Source organism: Pinus tabuliformis, chromosome 1_2, assembly GCF_031772625.1.
Source record: "Pinus tabuliformis cultivar Carrire ecotype Pingquan chromosome 1_2, CPIR1, whole genome shotgun sequence".
Lineage (NCBI taxonomy): Eukaryota > Viridiplantae > Streptophyta > Pinopsida > Pinales > Pinaceae > Pinus > Pinus tabuliformis.
Window position 1 is genome coordinate 1,062,346,279 of NC_142298.1, and position 10,383 is coordinate 1,062,356,661.

The window sequence follows — 10,383 nt, forward strand, 5'->3', positions numbered from 1 at the left end:
GAAGCAAGGGGGGAGATTCGGGTCCTGAAGGATGAATCTCAAGGTTGGGTGGATTGAGAACAGTAGACCCTGACTCAAGTGACTGTCAGAAGCAACTTATCAGCCAGAAGACTCCAGGAAAGGACAACAGACCTTGACTCGGGTGACTGTCAGAAGAAACATATCAACCAGAAGACTCCAAGTATGTAAGAAACTATGTATTAGGATTATATTGGAAGTCTGTATGACGTTAATTCTGTTTCCACATTCTTGGCTTTATTATTTTCTCTGTGCATTGTGGAAAGGGAGTGTTAGAAGCTTGCTTATAGGAAACAGAGCGGAAGCTGGGAGAGCAAATGGCTGTTCTTCCAGGGAATTTATATTAATGATAGTGTTTGTTTCATGTGATAAATCTGTAACATGTTTCTTTTAAAAATAAGGTTCTGAGAGATATTTGTGGGAATCGGTCTACGGGGATATTCTCTCTTAGAAATTGCTATAGTTAGAAACACAGCAAACCAGAACCATAAATTCAAGGGTTCTGAGTCTATAAAACTGCTCTTACAATAAAGAGGAAAAAGAAATAACGTTTATTTAAAAGGAGATAAATGGAACTCATTCTTTAAATCTGATATTACACGTAACACCAAAACAACGTGTAGAAAATATAATGAACAGTTCAGAACCCTGAACAATGTGGGCAATGGTGTGCATATAAACAAAAAAATTACTAAACGGCATAGCCACAACTGTGGGGAGATGCAGACTATACAGTCAAGGTCAGTGACCCCTTTTCCGCATGCAAACCTCATTCGAGAGGACAGTAAGATAATGATTCAAGTAAAATCACCCATGTACATAAAGAAAGACTGTAAAAAAATTCTTTAGAGTTCGACCCATACAAAATTGATCATCTCAGAGTAAATGCATAACTATGGTGAACTTAAGGAATAACCCTGTAGGATATACTCAGATTGTGGCATGCAGGGGTCGTACATCATTTTATGTCTCGTAAGAAAATTAAACTAGGGTGGAAACAAAAACCCTTGCTATTGTGCGATGCACATTATACAAAACATTTTACAATATGAAAAATAGAACATTGTTCATTATGAAAAATAGAATCCCGCTGGCAACAGAGGAGCATGGAGCGGCAATATACATCATATTATCAATGGAAAATTACACTACTACAACAGTATAATCAATAAAATTCCATAACTTACATTAAACCAGAGGTTCGTAAACACCAGGTAGGCAACTACCCACTAAACTGACTGAATGCAACCCATAGAAAAACCAGACTAGTAGATGGAGAATAAAACGGAAAACTGGTTTATACATGGAGCGTGAATAGCCATAAACTCAAGAATCAAGGTATTCTCTAGGGTAAGAACCCCAGTAAAATTATTTAACAGAATATTCATTACATAAAAAATAGTGTAGCAAAGCTCGAGGGCTCGTCCAAAATACAACCTACAATTTAAAGATATAACCCTCTCGAAGGAGGGATTCATAACACTGTGTGAGTCGGACTAGTTCATCAGGTTTCGAATCCTGTAAGTACTCTGCCATTACATGAACAAGGAAACAAACTGTAAGCAATGAGAAAGAGGGCTTCTCTAGCCAACAAAGGCAATAAGCAGCCCTACTTATGCAGAAGAACCCTCATGACTTGCTGAAGTTTATAACAAGAGGACGCAGAAGGTGTATGGAGCATACCTGTCTGTCGTGAAGATGGCCACATTCGCGCCCATGTCTATTTCATGGGAAATAAGAATCAGAATCCACACCTATAGACAGTAACGCAAACCTGCGGTATGTTAGAGACCATAACCCTGAGCTAGAATTAAAAAAAGAAAACGGTAATTTTTAGACGATAACCATGTGGAAAACACTCACTAAGCACCTCTGCCATGGAAGGAAATAACTTCAAGCCGACCTGGTAGCGCGGTTAGGTAGCAGAACGTACCCCTCTCGCCTGGACTTTGAGCCTCCTCAAGGCTGTGGAGGAAATGGAGTAATGCTGAGCTGATCCAAATGTTTTGTGAAAAGTCATGTTGAAGTAATAAACCCAATTGGAGTAGTCTACCTAGGCGGTAGAATGGCCTGTTTCCATCACCGGCCAGAAAATCGTCCGGCTCCGGCCACCGGGAATGTCTCCGCCCTCCGCCACCCTCCCCTATCTCCGCCACCCTCCTTCTCCGCTTCTCCGCCACCCTCCCCTGGCAATCCTGACATTCCTTGCCCCCGGCCTGACAAAAAATTGGATTCGGATCGCAGGGAATGGGGCCTGACATCCCGTGACATCCCTTGACAGACTACTCCGATCGGGGATGAGCTATTGAAGCCGCGGTGTATTGTTCCGGGGAGCTCCTTATTCCAGTTCCAATTCGATTTGTCACCCGCGCGCTCTGGTCATAAATTCTACAACAGCTAAAGTCTAGTTTCTGCATTTTCTGCACTATTTTGGCTTTGTTTCGACTGAGTTCAGACAATCTCAGAATCCTCTGGTTCTTTGTGTTGAAATGGAAGGAAAATAAGAAGACGTTAAGCTCGGGGCGAACAAGTATTCCGAGAGGCAGCCGCTGGGGACTGCGGCACAGACGAGGGAAAAGGATTACAAGGAGCCGGATCCCGCGCCACTGTTCAAACCTGGGGAGTTGGCGTCATGGTCCCTCTGGAGGGCGGGTATTGCAGAGTTCATGGCGACTTTCTTGTTTCTTTACATCACGATCCTCATGGTCATGGGTGTCAAGAGGGCCGACAATGTTTGCACTGGATCTGTTGGAATTCAGGGGATTGCATGGGCCTTTGGGGGAATGATCTTCTATCTCGTCTATTGCACAGTTGGTATTTCAGGTGGTCACATTAACCCAGCAGTGACCTTTGGGTTGTTCTTGGCCAGAAAGTTGTCTCTGCCCCGGGTTGTGTTCTACATGATATGTCAGTGCTTGGGAGCCATCTTTGGCACCGATGTTGTGAAGGGCTTCATGGAAGGCGAGTACCAAGCGGACGGTGGAGGTGCTAACTCTGTGGCTCATGGCTACACCAAGGGAGATGGCTTGGGTGCTGAGATTGTGGGAACCTTCGTTCTGGTCTACATCATTTTCTCTGCTTCTGATGCCAAACGAAGCGCCCGAGATTCTCACGTTCCTCTGCTAGCACCACTTCCAATAGGGTTTGCAGTTTTTCTGGTTCACCTTGCCACAATTCCTATCACTGGAACTGACATCAACCCTGCCCGAAGCTTGGGAGCTGCCATCATCTACAAGAAGTCTCATGTTTGGGATGACCATTGGATTTTCTAGGTCGGTCCATTCTTGGGCACTGGCTTGGCAGCTATTTACCAGCAGATGATCATTCGTGCCATTCCCTTCAAAACTCGCTCCTAGAAACAGCCCAGCCTAGCCCAGCATATTGGAGAGGGGGCTTAAACTTTAAGGCTGAGAGGTCTGTTAACGCATGTGTAGTTTCGTCTGATAAATGGTTTTACAAGATGGATGATATCCATATATTATGTTTTAAGTGTGATTTAGGCCAGCAGAAGCCACTGGCAGATTCTGCTCTCGTGGGCTTCAGTGGAGTGTATTATTCCTCTCACTGTAAAATAATGGACACTTTGGTTGTTGCACTCAGTGGGTCTGTCTGTAAATTTCATCTTTATCTTCTTTTTTAATGGAAGTTATAGCGAGTGTGGTTGAAAAAAAAGTCTAGTTTCTGGAACAGCTAATTCTGGTTTCTGAAACGAGTTTAACGAACAGCAGGCATGACTTAAGTTAGGAATACCATCTTCTCTGGTTTCTTTTCATTTATATAACATACATTGTTATTGTTATTATCGTGCCTAAATGATATAGTGTGTTCATTCCTTACCATCTGTGAGTGATTTAATAGTTTTCATCATTATCATCATCTTTGAATTTTATAAAATCTTCTGTATCTGTCTTCATTGCATTCTTCCCTGATATCTGCAATGCAAACGAAAAGTAAGGGAACCATCAACAGCAGGGGCTGTCATCAAATGTCATGCGCAGAAGAGGATTCAGGGTACTCCCCACTTGAGAGAATATTTACAGGATGTACCCACTTTTGGAAATCCTCTTATGCATAACCAGTATTTTCGCCCCATTGAAGGGTTTGTTGTGGCTGAGAACGATATGGTAATCGAGGACATTGTTGTGGATATCCAGACAATGTCAAAGGAAACACAAGTACTATATCACAGAGCAGGGCCTCGGTTTGAGATATGTTTTAGCCCTAATGAAGTCCATGCTGCCATTGTTACATGTGGGAGGTTATCACCTGGAGTTAACGCAGTCATCAGAGAGCTTGTAATTGGTCTCTGGTTTCGGTATCGAGTAAGGGATATAAGAGGGATCAGGTGAGGCTATCGTGGGTTTTATTCATCACTACTCCTTTTCATTATGAATCAACATGTCTCTAGTGGAATCATATCCACCAATAATGTTTCCTATTATGGTCTTTGCCAAGTCAATTGATTTAGAGAATGACCCCAGGCCATTTAGGACTACTATGAGCAAAAGCTTGAGCGAGTGAACTGCGATGACAAATTCATAAATGGCTAGTACTGACCTCCAAAGCCAAGGTGAGAATGTCGGTGCTTGATAAGAATGGAGCTACATTTGAGCCCTTGGCTTATGAGCTCAAAATTGAACTCAAATCATAAAGAGATTCTATTTAATGTCAATAGCATTCTTACAGATCCCCCCACACCTTGATGGCTATTAGTACTCTGCTTCTAGCAGCTAATGAGGCTAAGGCAACCAATGTTGTCGATAACTGGCATTCTACTTGCTGGCTACTAGAAGGCCGTGGATGAACACTACCTATGGCATTGCTGCTAGCAACTAGCCCTCATCCAGTCAATTACTTACTTACCTCTAGTGATTCTAAAAAATGGGATGCAACCAATGCCCTTATTTTCCATTAACTCATCATTTGCTCCTATTTTAGTTGATCCACATAGTATTTAATGGCTTTGCGCAAGAATAACAATTAGGTCTTGACTCAATAGTTCTTGAATCTTCAAAGTATCAAGATACACGTTAGCACATCCAAAAATTCATTGTGACATGTCGCTGTCTTTGCCGTTGAACCTTGGTGTGTGGTCTGGCATGCCACATTCTTCACCGCTGAACCACAACCCCATTAGCCTTTTCATAGATAATGGCTAAATGCTTTAATGTAATTACAATCTGATGGACTTAGAACCTTTAGACCTTCACGGATTATCAAGGGATTACTGGCCAGCCTGTTTTTATGTGGTTGACATGATTTATTAACTTGACTAGAGATGCTAAGTGAAATTTTCAGGATGCAATTTTTAATATGAACCCCATGAAGGGTATCCTATTTATTGTTGTGAGTGTTTTATAGAAATCACGGTTTCTGATATCTCCAAACTTCAAAGTGATTAACTGATTGTCTTGTCTTAACTTAAATAGGGTGCACAATTTGATTGATAACAGCTAGAATATATGTGTGAAAGTAGCTCATCTGCAGAATAGGTACTATTGAAGGATGAGCATAAAGTAACAGGACTTGCCACAAAATCTTAGTAGGGCAGTGAACCTCTCCACTCATGTTTAGATTCCAACTCGGATGACAGTTAAAATGAATGATTTCATAACTTAAGCCTTCAGACCTGGCAATAATAATCATAAAGCATACATGTATCAAACCCAATTGGGCTATCAAGTATTATTGATTGATAAAGACACCAAATCTCTGTAAACTTCAAAGAGCTGTTGAAATAGTTCCCTATTAAGCAAATGTGAAATCACTACACATCAGAACTTGAAGTCCCTAGATTTATTAATGAAGTCTTCTTGTACGACTAATAAATTTATCTGAGCTCAGATATAACTAGATTCCATGACGTCATAATTAAGAGGGCATAGATATGCTTCATCTAGGTCATTAAGGGAATTGCTTCGTCTAGGTCATTATCCATATCTAACACAAACAGAGATTGATTTCAAAGGTGGTGCTTTCCAAGAATGTATATGAATAATGAAAAATGCACCTGTTTGAAGCTACTATGGCTTTGTTTAATTTAGCATTCCATGTAAACTGATAAAATAAACTAACAGTTGTTTATTCAAAGAAACTCAGTTAACGAGATTAATATGTTTCCAGAGGCACAAATATGACAATTATCGATAGTAATGTACTATCGATAATTGTCATATTTGTGCCTCTAGAAACATATTAATCTCGTTAACTGAGTTTCTTTGAATAAACAACTGTTAGTTTATTTTATCAGTTTACATGGAATGCTAAATTAAACAAAGCCATAGTAGCTTCAAACAGGTGCATTTTTCATTATTCATATACATTCTTGGAAAGCACCACCTTTGAAATCAATCTTTGTTTGTGTTAGACATGGATAATGACCTAGATGAAGCAATTCCCTTAATGACCTAGATGAAGCATATCTATGCCCTCTTAATTCTAACGTCATGGAATCTAGCTATATCTGAGCTCAGATAAATTTATTAGTCGTACAAGAAGACTTCATTAATAAATCTAGGGACTTCAAGTTCTGATGTGTAGTGATTTCACATCTGCTTAATAGGGAACTATTTCAACAGCTCTTTGAAGTTTATAGAGATTTGGGGTCTTTATCAATCAATAATGCTTGATAGCCCAATTGGGTTTGATACATGTATGCTTTATGATTATTATTGCTAGGTTTGAAGGCTTAAGTTATGAAATCATTCATTTTAACTGTCATCCGAGTTGGAATCTAAACATGAGTGGAGAGGTTCACTGCCCTACCCAGATCTTGTGGCAATTCCTGTTACTTTATGCTCATCCTTCAATAGTACCTATTCTGCAGATGAGCTACTTTCACACATATATTATAGCTGTTATCAATCAAATTGTGCACCCTGTTTAAGTTAAGACAAGACAATCAGTTAATCACTTTGAAGTTTGGAGATATCAGAAAATGTGATTTCTATAAAACACTCACAATAATAAATAGGATACCCTTCATCGCGTTCATATTAAAAATTGCATCCTGAAAATTTCACTTAGCATCTCCAGTCAAGTTAATAAATCATGTCAACCACATAAAAACAGGCTGGCCAGTAATCCCTTGATAATCCGTGAAGGTCTAAAGGTTCTAAGTCCATCATATTGTAATTACATTAAAGCATTTAGCCATTATCTATGAAAAGGCTAATGGGGTTGTGGTTCAGCGGTGAAGAATGTGGCATGCTAGACCACACACCAAGGTTCAACGGCAAAGACAGCGACATGTCACAATGACTTTTTGGATGTGCTAACGTGAATCTTGATACTTTGAAGATTCAAGAACTATTGAGTCAAGAACTAATTGTTATTCTTGTGCAAAGCCATTAAGTACCATGTGGATCAACTAAAATAGGAGTAAATGATGAGTTAATGGCAAATAAGGGCATTAGTTGCATCTCATTTTTTAGAATCACTAGAGGTAAGTACGTAATTGACTAGATGAGGGCTAGTTGCTAGCAGCAATGCCATAGGTAGTGTTCATCCACGGCCTTCTAGTAGCCAGCAAGCAGAATGCCAGTTATCGACAACATTGGTTGCCTTAGCCTCATTAGCTGCTAGAAGCAGAGTACTAATAGCCATCAAGGTGTGGGGGGATCTGTAAGAATGCTATTGACATTAAATAGAATCTCTTTATGATTTGAGTTCAATTTTGAGCTCATAAGCCAAGGGCTCAAATGTAGCTCCATTCTTATCAAGCACCGACATTCTCACCTTGGCTTTGGAGGTTAGTACTAGCCATTTATGAATTTGTCATCGCAGTTCACTTGCTCAAGCTTTTTCTCATAGTAGTCCTAAATGACCTGGGGTCATTCTCTAAATCAATTGACTTGGCAAAGACCATAATAGGAAACATTATTGGTGGATATGATTCCACTAGAGACATGTTGATTCATAATGAAAAGGAGTAGTGATGAATAAAACCCACGATAGCCTCACCTGATCCCTCTTATATCCCTTACTCCATACTGAAACTAGAGACCAATTACAAGCTCTCTGATGACTGCGTTAACGCCAGGTGATAACCTCCCACATGTAACAATGGCATCATGGACTTCATCAGGGCTAAAACGTATCTCAGACCGAGGCCCTGCTCTGTGATATAGTACTTGTGTTTCCCTTGACATTGTCTAGATATCCACAACAATGTCCTCCATTACCATATCGTTCTCAGTGTCAAAAAAACCTTCAATGGGGCGAAAATACTGGTTATGCATAAGAGGATTTCCAAAAGTGGGTACATCCTGTAAATATTATCTCAAGTGGGGAGTACCCTGAATCCTCTTCTGCGCATGACATTTGATGACAGCCCCTGTTGTTGATGGCTCCCTTACTTTTCTTTTGCATTACAGATATCAGGAAAGAATGCAATAAAGACAGAAACAAAAGATTTTATAAAATTCAAAGATGATGATAACGATGAAAACTATTAAATCACTCACAGATGGTAAGGAATGAACACACTATATCATTCAGGCACGATAATAACAATAACAATGTATGTTATATAAATGAAAAGAAACCAGAGAAGATGGTATTCCTAACTAAATTCACGCCTTCTATTCGTTAAATTCGTTTCAGAAACCAGATTTAGTTGTTCCAGAAACTAGACTATTTTTTCAACCACACTAGCTATAACTTCCATTAAAAAAGAAGATAAAGACAAAATTTACAGACAGACCCACTGAGTGCAACAACCAAAGTGTCCATTATTTTACAGTGAGAGGAATAATACACTCCACCGAAGCCCACGAGAGCAGAATCTGCCAGTGGCTTCCACTGGCCTAAATCACACTTAGAACATAATATATGGATATCATCCATCCTATAAAACCATTTATCAGACGACAATACACATGCGTTAACAGACCTCTCAGCCTTAAAGTTTAAGCCCCCTCTCCAATATGCTGGGCTAGGCTGGGCTGTTTCTAGGAGCGAGTTTTGAAGGGAATGGCACGAATGATCATGTGGTGGTAAATAGCTGCCAAGCCAGCGCCCAAGAATGGACCAACCCAGAAAATCCAATGGTCATCCCAAACATGAGACATTTTGTAGATGATGGCAGCTCCCAAGCTTCGGGTAGGGTTGATGCCAGTTCCAGTGATGGGAATTGTGGCAAGGTGAACCAGAAAAACTACAAACCCTATTGGAAGTGGTGCTAGCAGAGGAACATGAGAATCACGGGCGCTTCATTTGGCATCGGTAGTAGAGAAAACGGTGTAGACCAGAACGAAGGTTCCCACAATTTCAGCACCCAAGCCATCTCCCTTGGTGTAGCCATGAGCCACAGAGTTAGCACCTCCACCGTCCGCTTGGTACTCGCCTTCCATGAAGCCCTTCACAACACCAGCGCCACAGATGGCTCCCAAGCACTGACATATCATGTAGAACACAGCCCGGGGCAGAGACAGCTTTCTGGCCAAGAACAGCCCAAAGGTCACTGCTGGGTTAATGTGACCACCTGAAATACCGGCTGTGAAATAGACGAGACAGAAGATCATTCCCCCAAAGGCCCATGCAATCCCCTGAATTCCAACAGATCTAGTGCAAACATTGTCGGCCCTCTTGACACCCATGACCGTGAGGATCGTGATGTAAAGAAACAAGAAAGTCGCCATGAACTCTGCAATACCCGCCCTCTAGAAGGACCATGATGCCAACTCCCCGGGTTCGAACAATGGCGCGGGATCCGGCTCCTTGTAATCCTTTTCCCTCGTCTGTGCCGCAGTCCCCAGCGGCTGCCTCTCGGAATACTTGTTCGCCTCGAGCTTAACGTCTTCTTCTTTTCCTTCCATTTCAACACAAAGAACCAGAGGATTCTGAGACTGTCTGAACTCAGTCGAAACAAAGCCAAAATAGTGCAGCAAATGCAGAAACTAGACTTTAGCTGTTGTAGAATTTATGACCAGAGCGCGCGGGTGACAATTCGAATTGGAACTGGAATAAGGAGCTCCCCGGAACAATACACCGCGGCTGCAATAGCTCGTCCCCAATCGGAGTAGTCTGTCAGGGGATGTCAGGCCCCATTCCCTGCGATCCGAATCCGATTTTTTGTCAGGCCGGGGGCAGGGAATGTCAAGATTGCCATGGGAGGGTGGCGGAGAAGCGGAGAAGGAGGGTGGCAGAGATAGGGGAGGGTGGCGGAGGGCAGAGACATTCCCGGTGGCCGGAGCAGGACGATTTTCCGGCCGGTGACGGAAAACAGGCCATTCTACCGCCTAGATAGACTACTCCAACCCAATTGATTTGCCTCGAATCAGCCCCACCCTCGGATGGGCAATTCCCCATCTCCACCATCGATGCAGGGAGAGACCCGAGGGCGCCAAGGCAGAGGAGCCCCCA

The 10,383-nt window shown here is 41.8% G+C and overlaps 2 pseudogenes; one reads left to right on the top strand and one right to left on the bottom strand.

The window, feature by feature from the left end:
- Positions 1-2,443: 2,443 nt before the first annotated feature.
- Positions 2,444-3,632, top strand: LOC149209807 (aquaporin PIP1-3 pseudogene; annotated as a pseudogene).
- A 5,230-nt stretch (positions 3,633-8,862) lies between these two features.
- LOC149209808 (putative aquaporin PIP1-4 pseudogene) lies at positions 8,863-9,912 on the bottom strand (annotated as a pseudogene).
- Between the last annotated feature and the right edge of the window lie 471 nt (positions 9,913-10,383).